Source organism: Macaca nemestrina, chromosome 10 (assembly GCF_043159975.1).
Source record: "Macaca nemestrina isolate mMacNem1 chromosome 10, mMacNem.hap1, whole genome shotgun sequence".
Classification (NCBI taxonomy): Eukaryota; Metazoa; Chordata; class Mammalia; order Primates; family Cercopithecidae; genus Macaca; species Macaca nemestrina.
In genome coordinates this window covers 135,693,109-135,706,166 of record NC_092134.1, presented here as the reverse complement: position 1 = coordinate 135,706,166, position 13,058 = coordinate 135,693,109, and positions in this window count along the sequence as shown.

The window sequence follows — 13,058 nt, the reverse complement described above, 5'->3', positions numbered from 1 at the left end:
AATTGCCTGAAATTTTTAAAATACAGTATGACCGGAAACTCTTTCATGCTAACAGAATCCACAGCAAACTAACGGCTGGTAAAGTGATCTCACAGAAGTGGGAACTGAAAACAGAAAACAATAAAAACCTGATTATTGCTATTCTTTGATAGAACATATGCCTCCACAATATCTTTGCTACTGTTTTGAGCTTCTCCCATTTCTAGACTCCCAAGTCCTCTCACTCCAAATATTTGGTAGCAGATTCTAATCTAAATGAGTCCCTTTCTTGCCTTTATGATACAAAGGCATAAGGGATGTGATAACTATCTCTTTGGGGAAATAGCTGAATATTCTGCTTCAAGATCTCACGCAAGGCTATAATCACATTGTAAACTGGGGCTGTGGTCTCACCTGGAAGCTTGACTGAGGAAGGATCTGCTCCCATGGCCACTGTTATTCCATGTATTGAATTGTGTCACCCCAAAATTTATAGATTAAAGCCCTAACCCCTAGTGTGACTATCTTTCAAGATAGGGCCTTTAATGAGGTAATTAAGGTTACATGAGATTACAAGGGTGAGGCCCTAATCCAATAGGATTGATGTCCTTGTAAGAAGGGACACCAGAGCTTGTTCTCTTTCTTTCCACATATGTGCAGAAGAAAGGCCATATGAGGGCATAGACAAAAAGTGGATGTCTAAAAGCCAGTAAGAGAGCCCTCACTAGAAACAAAATTTCCCATTACCTTGATAATAAACTTCTAGCCTCCAGAACTGTGAAAAAATAAATTTCTGTCATTTTTAAGTGACTCAGTCTACAGTACTCTGTTATGTTGATCCAAGCAGACAAATGCAGATTTTGGTATTGAGAAGTGGGATGCTTCTGTAACAGATAACCTAAAAATGTGGAAGTGCCTTTGGAACTGGGCAGTGAATAGAGGCCAGAAAAGTTTTCAGGTGCATGCCTGAAAAAGCCTAAATTGCCTTGAAGGGGCTGTCAATAAAAATATGAATGCTAAAAGCAATTCTGATGAAGTCTTCCATGGAAGTGAGGAACATGCTATCGGAAACTGCAGAAAAGATGATTTTTGTTTTAAAGTGGCAAATAACTTGTCTGAATTGTGGCTTAGTGTTTCGTAAAGTGTAGAACTTGTGAATTACAACTTTGGATTTTTAAAAGGGAAGATTTGTGAGCAAAGTGTTGAAAGCACAGCCTCGGTTTTCCTAATTGCTCATGGTAAAAGGCTAGAGGGGAAAGATAAATTGACAGCATCGTTAGGCGAAAAAACAAAAACAAAAGCAACCCAGAAATTGAAGATTTGGAAAATTCTCGGCCTATTTATATAGTAAAAAAATGATAACATGTGTTCTGGAGAGAACATCAATGGTGTGGCTCCTCAATCACTCCATAGAGAAATTAACCATGACTTTTTTCATCACCTTAGCAGGAGCCATGAATAGAGATGGGATTATATCAGCAGAGACCCTGCCAGTTTGGACCAAAGAGAATAGAGATGGGTTGAAATAAATCACGGAAGGCTTTCTGACTTCTGAGATTCTGTAGGATGAAATAACAGAGCTATTCAGCTGTGAATATGCTTTATCCTTCAAGGAAAGGGATAAATGACCTTGAAGGTGATTCAGAGGTCATCAGTGCTATCACTCCCACTGTAGGCCCAGGGAAAATGCTGTTTTGTCTTCAGTTTCAGAGGATGAGACCATCTCCTCAGTTTCAATAGACCAGCTGCCTCCATCCAGTACCTGAAGAGTGGAGCGTCCACAAAAAGTTTTAACAGGCTGCTACTTACAGCTGTAGTGGTGACAATGCCACCCCCGTGGGCCTGAAGGGCAGAGGATTCAGCCAAAGATAATAATTGTTGAACCTTAAGATCTAATGGAATTTGCCACTTCTCCTTTTTTGGAATGAGAATGTCTGTCTTATGCCTGTCCCACTACTGTTTTTTGGATGCACATAACTTGTCTGGCTTCACAGGTTCATAACTGGAAAGGAATTTTGTCTCAGGATGAATCATAACTTGAGTCTCACCCATACCTGATTTAAATGAGACTTTGCACTTTAGACTTTAGAACTGATGCTGGAAAGGGTTAAGACTTTATGTGTTGTTGGAATGGGATGAATATATTTATCATGTGAGAATAACATGAATTTGGGAGTGGAGGGTGGAATGTTATGGAATGAATTTTGTCCCCCGCAAAATCCACAGGTTGAAGCCCTAATGTGACTATATTTGAAGATAGGGCCTTTAGGGAAGTAATTAATGTTACATAAAGTTGTAAGAGTAAAGTCGTAATCCAGGATTACTATCCTTATAAGAACAAAACAAGACACACCAGAGAGCTCTCTTCACACATGCAAAGAGGAAAGGCCATGTGAAGACACAGAGAGAAGGTGGCTGTCTGCAAGCCAGGAAGACAGCCCTCACCAGAAACCAAATTTGCTGGCACCTTGAACATGGACTTCTAGCCTCCAGAACTGTGAGAGAATAAATTTCTGTAGCTTAAGTCGCCCAGTCTGTAGTATTTTGTTATGACAGCCAGAGGAGACTAACACAGTCCCTAATATGGTTGCTGGCAGAATGTGGTACTGAGGGGCTCAGTTTCTTGCCAAATTGGACGGAGGCTGCCCTGAGTTTCTTACCAGGAGGACATCCCCATAGAACAGAAAGAGTGTAAAATCTTGCACAGAGAGAGAGAGAGAGAGAGAGAGAGAGAGAGAGAGAGAGAGACATATGGAGTCACAGTCCTTTCTAACCTAATCTTGAAATTGATATCTCAGCACTTTTGCCATATTCTATTCATTAGAAGCAAGTTACTAGATCCGGCCCACACACAAGGGGAGCAGATTACACTGAACACGAATATGTGAAGGCAGCCATAATTTGGAACAATTTTGGAAGAAATCTACAACAAAAAGTGAACAAAAAGTAGACCAGAGAAACTAAAAACTATAGGACAATATGCAGCACACTTATAATTGGAATGCCAGGAGAAAAATGATGACAGAATGGGGCAGAAGAAAGACTCAAAGAAATAATGGTTAAGAGTAATGACAGACAGCAAACCACAGTACAATGTACTGAAAGGACACCAAGTAAAAAAAGAATAACACACACACTCACACACACTCTACCTAGGTATGACATATTTAAATCTGCACAGGCATGAGAGAGAGACAGAAAGAGAGAGAGAGATGCAGCCAGAGGAAAAAAAGCACATTGTGTATATAGAGAGAGAAAAAAAATTACAGATGACCTCTTGTCAAAATTGTGCATGCATGAGGACAATGAAGATGATATCTACTAAGTGCTAAAAGAAAGAAAAGAACCTGTTGATTAAGAATACTCTGCATAGTGAATGTATATTTAAAAACCGAAGGAGAAATTTAAAAAACCTTAAACAAAGCTTGAGAGACGTCATTACCAGTAGATCTATATTAGGCTTAGTGATTTACTTCCAAAGCATGGAGTATAGGAGATGGTAAATAAATTTACAGTGGAGAAATCTAGCAAATACCACTTCAAACAAATGATCAGTGATCACATCCCCAGTGATAACATGTATATATCATGTATGCCCTGATATTTTGTGATGAGTAGGGCACTTTACCTCTGTGGTGTTCTTTCCCAAACCCCATTACTCCAATCTATTCACAAGTAAAACATGAGACAAACCCCAAATGAGGGACATGCTAAAAAACACCTGACCAGTACTCTTCAAAACTGTCAAGGTCATAAGAAATAAGAAGAGACTGAGAACATGGCATAGACCAGAGGACACTACAAAGACAGGACAGCTAAATGCAATGTAATATCCTAAATTGGATCCTGAAACAGAAAAGAGGCATTAATTTTTAAAAACCTGCTGACATTTTAAAAAATCTGGAGTTTATTTAATAGTAATTGGATTTGTTTTCCGGGGCTACCATAGCACAGTACCACTAACTGGGTGGCTTAAAACAATAGTAATATATATTTTTTACAGTTCTGGAAATGACAAGAATGAAATCAGGGTGTCAGCAGGCCATGTCCCTACAAAAGCTCTAAGGAAGGAGCCTTCCTTGCCTCTTCCTGGCTTTTGCTTGTTGCTGGCAATCATAAGCATTCCTTGGTTTGAAGATTCATCACTCCAGCCTCTGCCTCCACCACCACACAGCATCCTTCCCGTGGGTTTCTAAGTCCACATTTTCCTCCTCTTTTAAGGACACATCATCGGATTTGGGCTTACTCTAATCCAGTATAGCCTCATTTTAACTGATTACATTTGCAAAGACCCTATTTCCAATTGAGGCCACATTCATAGATACAAGGGATTAGGACCTGAACATATCTCCTGTGGGGACACAATTCAGTCCACGACAATAATGTACCAATGCTGGTTTCAAAGTTTTGACAAATGTTCCATGATGATATTAAATGATAATTATTAGATTAGGGGAAACTGAAAATGGATGAGCAGTAAATGGAAACTCTCTTTATTATCTTTGCAAATTTTCTGTAAATCTAAATTATTCTAATATAAAAAGTTTATTTAAAAGAGAAGTGAGAAGTGTATCTTTTAAAAGTATGTTTATAAAACATTTGAGGAAATATGCCGAAAGAAGGAAAATGAGCAAGCTACCCTACATTTTCAAATGCAAACATAACCTATTTGTATAATTTATGATGTTATTATAAATCACAGCTACAGATTTATACATATATGTATATAATATAAGTTTCTTAAATTATAACATACTCTTTCTTTAGATATATTTATTAGGAGTTTTTATAGTCCACTGTGATTCCAAAAATAATAAATTGCAGTGGTGAGGGACAAATTCCTTTTTCCTTCCCTATAGATTATGTGGTCTTCTTATAGATACTATAGCAGAAATTCGGGGTAAGCAACAATATGGTAAGGAAAAAGTGAGGAATTCTAGGGCCAGAAATATTTTTTTTAATTTTGGCTTTAAAATTTTCTTTCTAACTAGAAAACCTTTAGGGAAAACTAGAACACATATACAAACAAGATTTTAGATGACAAAAAAAATATTTACAACCACTCTAGGGCTACCTATTTGTCAGATAACCATGAGATCATGCTAGGCAGGAACGGCAAGACATTGGAGGATATGACTAGGTAGGAGGACAAAGCACTTGTTTTTGGTCTGAAAGGACAGTGGCAGGTTACGGAAAATAGACAGAGCTATAAGAACCCAGAAATCCCCACAGGCCAAGAAGGAGGGCTTATATTTACAGATTGAGCTGGTGAGATCACAGAGTCAACAGCAGCACCAAGCAGAAGACATGATACTGTTTCATCAAAGTAATGCCAACATCTGTATCTATGACTCACCCAATCCTAAATAAATGCATTTGCCCATAGTGACGAGGCAACTAATGTAAATGCATGAAGTGAGTTGAGATCAGAATGTGGTACAACGGCAGGTGCATGTCCTGTTGGAAGGAAGAAGAGGGTAGTCACCTCCAAGTCACCGTTGTCATGTTGAAATGATGGCCCAATGTTTTCAGACCTCCTGATTTTCAAGAGAAACAGAAATCTGTATTATATTAGCAATAATCCAGTCAAAAATTGGAAGAAAAAAGATACATTTATAATGACAACAAATGCACAAACTTACTTAGGAGCCAATTAAACAAGAAGTGTTAGGACTGTTATATTACAACATACACTAGAGAGAGAGAGATTATTAATAATGAATGAATTGTATTGGGTGGACAACAGAAGGAGATAATTCTGTAAAGGAGTCATTAAAAAAAGTAATCTAATAATTATTAAGGTGGCAAAGATAAACATTTTTATTTCTAAAGTACATATTTTCCAAAGAACATGATTTGTTTAACTAGGTGATTGAAGTGGCCAAGTGATATAGACATTAAAGATAAGAAAAAATTGAGACTAGACGGAGTCAAAAGCAAACCTTGAGAGGACAATTTTGCTAATATAAATTTGTTTCTTATCTGTATGGAGGTGGCCCTTATTCTAGACTTGCCTTTGTTTCATCAAAGTAAACAGGTTACCTACAAAGAGTAACAGTTTCACAAATTTACACTTAAGTGGGTATAAGACAATGAAAATTGGAAATGTTTTGACTCCATATAAACTGTATTTTGTTTTGAAAAGCAATATAACATGATGGTGAGGAATGTGGCCACTTGATCCAGAGCACCTGGGTTCAAATTTCAGCTCTGTCATTACTAGCTGCATGCTTTTAAGCAAGTCATTTAACCTCTCTGTATTTTAGCTTTCCCAAATCTAAAATGGGTATTAAAAAGTATGTACCTCATAAAGTTATTGCGAGTATTAAGTTTTTAATTCACATAAAGCATTGAGACAATCCCTAGCACATAGTGAGCACTATGTAAATGTTAGCTCTTATTATATGGAGTGGAGATTTCACCATGAAGAGGAAATATTGAGCAATAAAAGAAGGAGAGAGAACATTACTACTAATATTCTGTCAAACAATGATGGAAAATCTGAAAGCACCACAACAATATTTTTTAACCATCCAGGAATGTATTAACAGGAAATATTTTAACAATTAATGTCTGAAACATAATTTTGATAAAAATAAATCTAAAATATAAGTAAAGACTCTATTTTATATTAAATATTACTTTGAAACATGTACATAAAGATTTACGTTAATTAGCATATAGGCAGAGTTCCTCAGTATATATACTCTAAAAAGATATATACATGTGTTCATATTTACACACACACACACATATATATAGTACCTGGCATATGATTGGATGCATAGTATATGGAATATAATTGGGTATTTAATACATAATACCTGACACATAGTAGGTGCTCAAAAAGTTTTGTTGAATAAATGACTAAATAATTTAGTTAATTTATGTCAAATATATATTTGAAATTGACAAGAAGTACAAAAATACAGAAAGTGTGCCAAATGGCATGTTTCCACAAGAGGGTTGTTTTGGAGACTTAAATGTCGGGGTGTTTGTAATACCTGGATACTAAGAAAGGATTAAAAATCAATTTTCATCTTTCACCTGGATCTCGGCAAGATGGCACAATAGAGTTTTCCAACACTCGCTCCCTACAGAAACATTTGAACACTATTCATGCACAAAAATACCCTCACAAAAGCTAAGAAAACCGGGTGACAGACTATAGAACATATGTGTAGCACAGTAATAAGAAAAGATGCATTGGAGAGGAAGGACAGTTTTACATGATCAACATCACCTCTGCCCCAAACCCAGAAAGCATGATGTGGAGACAGATACCCTCCCTGGAAAGGGAAGTAAGCATCAGACTTTGCCTAGAACTTCAACACTGAGCCTGCCCTAGCAAAACCCAACACTGGGCAGGCCCAAGGCCCCAGACTCCAGGGTCGCAGTCATAGACTGGGTTCCAGGCCCACACTGGTGTCAGGCCAGATCCTACAGCCCTAGGCTCCAACCATGCTTGCTGGACTCAGTCTTGGGTCCTGCCATACCACCAGACCTACTCCAATGGCCTCAGACTGCAGACTGCCTTAGTACCAGGCTGGCCCCAGCAGTCCTGGGCTTCAGATACATCCCAGGGCCAGGCCATTCCCCAAAGACTCAGACTCCCAGCCTTTTCCTGCAGCCCTAGACATCAAGCTAGCATCCATGAACCAAGTCTCCAGACTGACACCTGCAGTTATAGGATTGAGGCCCATCTAGCATCAAGCCAATGCCTGTGGCTCCAGGATCTATGCTTACTCCCACGGACCCAATCAGAAGGTAAACTCAAGTAGATCCAGGCTCCAGGCCCAACCCCATGGATCATGACACCAGGCTCACCCTCCTTCTGGCCAAGGCCCCAGGCTTACCTGCAAGAGGACTTCAGTAGCATGCTTTTCTGCGAACCATGCCAAATGACCTGTCCATAACTTCTGGATGGGCTGAGTGATAGAGGGCTTTCCCATACAACGCAAGTCTCCAAAGACTGCAATAAGTCCCTACCTCTTTAAATGCACAGACACCAGCATAGCCACAAGGATCAAGAACACAGCCACGAGGATCAGGCAAACATGGCATCGCCAAGAAACAACATAAAGCACCAGTAAAAAATTGATACGGTTTGGATAAGGTTGTTTGTCTCCACCAAGTCTCATGTTGGCATTTGATCCCCAGTGCTAGGGGTGCAACCTAATAGGAAGTGTTTGGGTCACGGCAGCAGATCCCTCTTGAATAGATGAATGCGCTACCTGGGGTAAAGGTTAAGTAAGTTCTTACTCTGTAAGTTCCTGTGAGAGCTGGTTGTTAAAAAGAAACTGACGCCTCGACCCTATCTCTTGCTTTCCCTCTTGCTAAGTTTTCTTGGCACACATTGGCACCCCTTCTCTTTCTGCCATGAGTAAAAGCAATCTGAGGCTCTTATAAGATGCTCACTCTTGGATTCTCCAGACATGAGAATTGTGAGCCAAACAAATGTTTTTCTTTATAAGTTACTCAGTCTCAGGTATGTCTTTATAGCAACACAAAACAGACTAAGACACTAACTCTAAAGAAATGAATATATGAACTGTCTAACAATGAATTCTAAATAATTGTTTTAAAGAAGCTTGGTGAACAAGATAATACAGAGAAGCAATTCAATATAATTCAGAAAACAATTACCAAAATAAATTTAAAAATTAACAGAAAGGTTAAAATTCTAAAAAAGAAAAAAATGTAATAAAAATTCTGGAGCTAATAAATACAATGAAGAAATAAAAATGCAACAGAGAGCCTCTACCACAGAACTGATCAAGCAGAAGAAAGTATAATATATGTGAACTCAAAACCAGTCAGAGGAGAAAAAGAAATAAAAAGAAATGACAAAAATTTATGAAACAGCATCAAATGAGTAAATATCCAAATTATATGACTTAAAAAAGGAGAAGAAAGAGACAAAAGGCCAGAAAACATATTTTAGAAAATAAATATCGAGGTATAGGGAAGACAAAGGTCTCCAATGAGATTTAATGCAAACAAGACTCCAAGACATATAATTATAATCACACTGTCAAAGACAAAGAGAGAATCCTAAAGGCAGCAAGAGAAAAGACACATATCAAATGCAAGGGAGATCCAAAAAGAAGAGCAGTGGACTTCTCAGAAGAAAATGTACAAGCCAGAACTGTGTGAGATGATATATTCGAAGTGCCAAAGGAAAAAAACAAACAAGAATATTTTACCCAGAAAATCTGTCTTTTAAAAATGAAAAAGAGGTAGACTTTTCCAGAAAATGAAAAGCTAAGGGAGTTCATCAACACTATGCTTGTCTTAGAAAAAATACTAATGGAAGTTCCTCAAGCTGAAAAAAAAGGTAGCTGATTAGCAACATCAAGACATGAAAGTGTAAGACTTACTAATAAAAGTACGTAGGTAGTCAAATTCAGAATACTCTAATACTATAACAATGATGAAATTTTTATATCTTTTATATCTTTAGTATGTAAATTTTTTATATCTTTAGTATGATAGTTGAAAGACAAAATGAATAAAGTAATAATAGCTCCAATAATTTGTTAAGAGGTACACAATGTAAAAAGATGTAAACTATGACATCAAAAACATAAAATGTATTGAGCAGCAGAGTGAAAGTCTTATTTTTTATGCAACCAAAGTTACATTGTTGTCAGCTTAAAAATAGCCTATTATAACTATTAGGTATTTTATATAAGCCTCATGGTAATTACAAAGCAAAAACCCATAGTAGATACCCCCAAAATAAAAAGTAACAAATCAGAACCAATGCAGTGGTATATGACTGTAGTTCCAGTTACTTGGGAGGCCAAGGCAGGAGGGTCACTTGAGCCTAGGAGCTTGAGGCTATAGTGTACTATAATCACACTTGTGAATGCTACTGCACTCCAGCCTGGGCAACAGAGACCCCCATCTCTATTTTTAAAAAGAGTAAGAAATCAAAGCATACCGCTAGAGACAACCATCTAATGACAAATGAAGACAGCAAGCAAGAAAGTAACAAAACATCTACAAAACAACCAGCAAATCATTAACAAAATGGCAGTAGTAAGACCTTACTTATAAATAATTACTTTGAATGTAAATGGATTAAATTCTTTAATCAAAAGACAGACAGGCTGAATAGATTAAAAAAACAGGACTCAGCAATACACTGACCACAAGTGACTCACTTTAACATTAAGGACACACACAGAATGAGAATGAAATGCTGGGAAAAGTTAATCCATGCAAATGGAAACTAACACAGAGCAAACGTAGCTATACTTATATCAGACAAAATAAACTTTAAATTAAAAACTGTAAAAGCTCCAGGCACGGTGGCTTACGCCCGTAATCCTAGCACTTTGGGAGGCCGAGGCAGGTGGATCACCTGAGGTCAGGAGTTTGAGACCAGCCTGGCCAACATGGCGAAAGTCCATCTCTACTAAAAATACAAAAATTAGCTGGGTACAGTGGTGGGCATTTGTAATCCCAGCTACTCGGGAGGCTGAGGCAGGAGAATCGCTTGAACCCAGCAGGCGGAAGTTGCAGTGAGTGGAGATCCTGCCACTGCACTCCAGCCTGGGCGACAGAGCCAGACTCTGTCTCAAAAAAAAAAAAAAAAGAAAAAAGAAAAGAAAAAGAAAAAAGAAACTTTAAAAGGAAAAAAAAAAGAGAAGGTCATTATATAATGCTAAAGGGGTCAATTAATCAAGAGGACATAACAATTGTAAATCTACACACATTCGACATAGGAGAACCTAAACATATAAAGTAAATATTAATAGATCCAAAGGGAGAGATAGAATTTAATGCAGTAAACAGTAGGGGGCTTACATACTCAACTTTCAGCAATTGTCAAATTATTCAAACAGAAAATCAATAAGGGAACATCAGATTAAACTACACTTAATAGACATAAACAAAGCATTCTATCAGCAGCAGAATAAATATTTTTATCAAGCACACATGGAACATTCTCCAGTATTGATCATATGTTAGGTCACAAAACAAGTCTAAACAAATTTAGGAAGACTAGAATTACATCAAGTCTCTTTTCCAAACTTAATACTATTAAATAGAAATCAGTAACAAAAACATTGAAAAAATTCACAAATATATGGAAATTAATCGAATGCTTCTGAACAACAAATGGGTCGAAGAAGAAATTAAAAGGTAAATCAAAAAGTATTTAGTGACAAATGAAAATGGAAATAACATATCAAAGCTTATAGGATGCAACAAATGTAGTTCTACGAGGGAAGTTTACAGCATTAAACATCTACATTAAAAAAATCTCCAATAAGCAACCTAATGCTATAACTCAAGGAACTAGAAAAAGAAAAAAAAACTAACCCTAAAGCTAAGTACAAAAAGGAAAGAATAAATGACAGAGCAGAAGTAAACCAAACAGACTAGAAAAGCAAACAAAAGATTGAAAAAATTAAGAGTTGATTTTTAAAAAGATAACAAATTTGACAAACATTGACCTAGACTAAGAAGAAAAGAGAGAGCACTCAAATAAATAAAATCAGGTATGAAAAAGGAGACATTACAACTGATGTCCCATAAATACTAAGGACCACAAGAGACTAACACTAAATTGAACAAATATCCAAGCAAGAAAGCACAACCATAAGAACAAACAAAACAGAACAAACAGGTGAGAGATCATGGTACCTGGTTTTAACACAATAACAAGGAAAGAGACACTGAAGAAGGTAGGAAGGACAGTCTTGCATTCTCTACACTACCCACCCCCAGCCACAGGCAACACAGCATGGAGAGAGGATCTGTGTGCTTAGGGGAAGAAGAGTGAAGTGAGTGTGAGACTTTGCATTGGAGCTCAGTGCCACCCTCTCACAGTGGAACTCAATACCAGGCAGCATTCTACCAGTGCCCACTTAGACCAGCACTGGGCCAGAGGGGAATCCTCAATCCCAATGGAAGAAAACTTGAGTCCCAGCCAGCTTCACCACTGGCTGACTACAATGGCCTGGGAACCCTAATAAATTCAAGTGGCAGTCAGGCCGCAGTGACTGCAGTCTTTGGGCAAACCTTGGTGCTGTACTGGTCTTGGAGACAGTGGGCTTGGAATATGACCCAGTGTGACACCAGCTGTGGTGGCCATGGGAGTGCCTGCATCACCTCTCCCTCAACTCCTGCAGTATGTGGAGAGACTCCTTCCACTTCGGGGAAGAAGATGGAGGAATATGGAGGACTTTGGCAACTCAGGTACCTGTTGAGCCACAGTAAAATAAAGCACCAGATTCCTGAAGACCTCAGTTCCAAGCCTTTCCTCCTGAATAGCATTTCTAGGCCCACCCCAGGACAAAAGAGAATCCACTGTTCTGATGGGACAGACCCAACCGTAGCAGAATTCCCCACCTGCTGACTACAGGTAGCGGTGGATCTTAAATAAACATCAGTGGTAGCCAGGTAGTAGTGTCCTCAGACTTTGGGTGAGCCCAAGTACTGTGTTGGTCTGGGAGGCCATTGGCCTCAGGTGTGACTCAGTGTGGTGCCAGCTGTGGTGGTCATGAGAGTGCCTCAATCATACCTTTCACAACTCCAGGCAGCCCAGAATCCATCTGGGAACCCAGGGAATTCTCTTTTATCTTTCCCAAGTCCACCAAGGCTGTGTATCTTAGTCTGCAAAAATTGTAGCATTCTGAGGCTTAGGGTGCCCTCTAGTGCTCAGAGGCTGCCATGACCACAGGCTTAGGTAACACCACTCAATCCCATTTGAATTCTCTCTCTCTTTTTTTGTTTAACTTTTATTTTAAGTTCAGGGGTTCATGTGCAGGTTTGTTACGTAGATAAACCTGTGTCATGGGGGCTTGTTGTACAGATTATTTCATCACCCAGGTATTAAGCCTAGTACCTGTTAGTTATTTTTCCTTATCCTCTCCCTCCTCCCACCTTCCACCTTCCAAAAAACCCAGTGTGTGTTGTTCCCCTGTAAGTGTTCATGTGTTCTCATCATTTAGCTCCTACTTATAAGTGAGAACACGTGTCATTTGGTTTTCTCTTCTTGACTTAGTTTGCTAAGGATAATGTCCCTGCAAAGGACAGTCTCACTGCATAGAATTCCTTGGTGT